Raw genomic sequence first — 731 nt, 5'->3', positions numbered from 1 at the left:
ACCCGACCAGTCAGCTCTCTGGTCAGTTTCCTCCTCAGCTTGCACCTGACATGTTGTGTGCTGCTGAAAGGATTCTCCCTGCTTCCACATGCTGAAGTTTGCCCCAGGATGTTTGCTCTGCAGGCTCTGATCCTGTGCACCTTTTCATCCCAAAGAGTACACAGTTGTAAGCTCAACCTGCTGATTCTGGCAATATATAGTTTTCCTTAAATCGCTTCTCGGCCTTTTGGCTAAGATCAAGTGTAGTAGTTTTCCTTAAATCGCTTCTCGGCCTTTTGGCTAAGATCAAGTGTAGTAGTTTTCCTTAAAAAAAAATATTTTGGAAGAGCTGTACTTGAAGATATGCAGACATGAATATGAGAATCTTAGCTGCCCAGAAAGTGGGTCTAGTGCTCATTGAAAACCATTGGGTAGACCTGCCCTCCACGGATGGGCAATATGGGCAATAGACCTGTCTTCCAACCAGCCAGGACTATCTTATTTACATCTGCGTATCTTCAAATACAGCTCCTCCAATTTTTTTTTAAAGTAAAACTGCATATTGCCAGAATCAGTAGGAGAAACTGAGTACATCCATGTATTCTTTGGGGTTTTAGAAAAAGGGTTGCTTAAGAGATTGGAGCTTGTGTGAAACCCCTCAGCAGCATGGGTTCTGTGGGGCAATTACTTAGAATAGAGTTGCAACAACAATTTTTTACAAAAACAACAATATGGTTTACATTTTCTCTTTA

The 731-nt window shown here is 41.9% G+C and overlaps 1 pseudogene; it reads left to right on the top strand.

The window, feature by feature from the left end:
- The first annotated feature begins 259 nt into the window (after positions 1-259).
- Positions 260-368, top strand: LOC125434057 (annotated as a pseudogene).
- The last annotated feature ends 363 nt before the right edge of the window (positions 369-731 follow it).

Source organism: Sphaerodactylus townsendi, linkage group LG05 (assembly GCF_021028975.2).
Source record: "Sphaerodactylus townsendi isolate TG3544 linkage group LG05, MPM_Stown_v2.3, whole genome shotgun sequence".
Lineage (NCBI taxonomy): Eukaryota > Metazoa > Chordata > Lepidosauria > Squamata > Sphaerodactylidae > Sphaerodactylus > Sphaerodactylus townsendi.
This window is presented reverse-complemented; position numbering and strand designations above follow the sequence as displayed.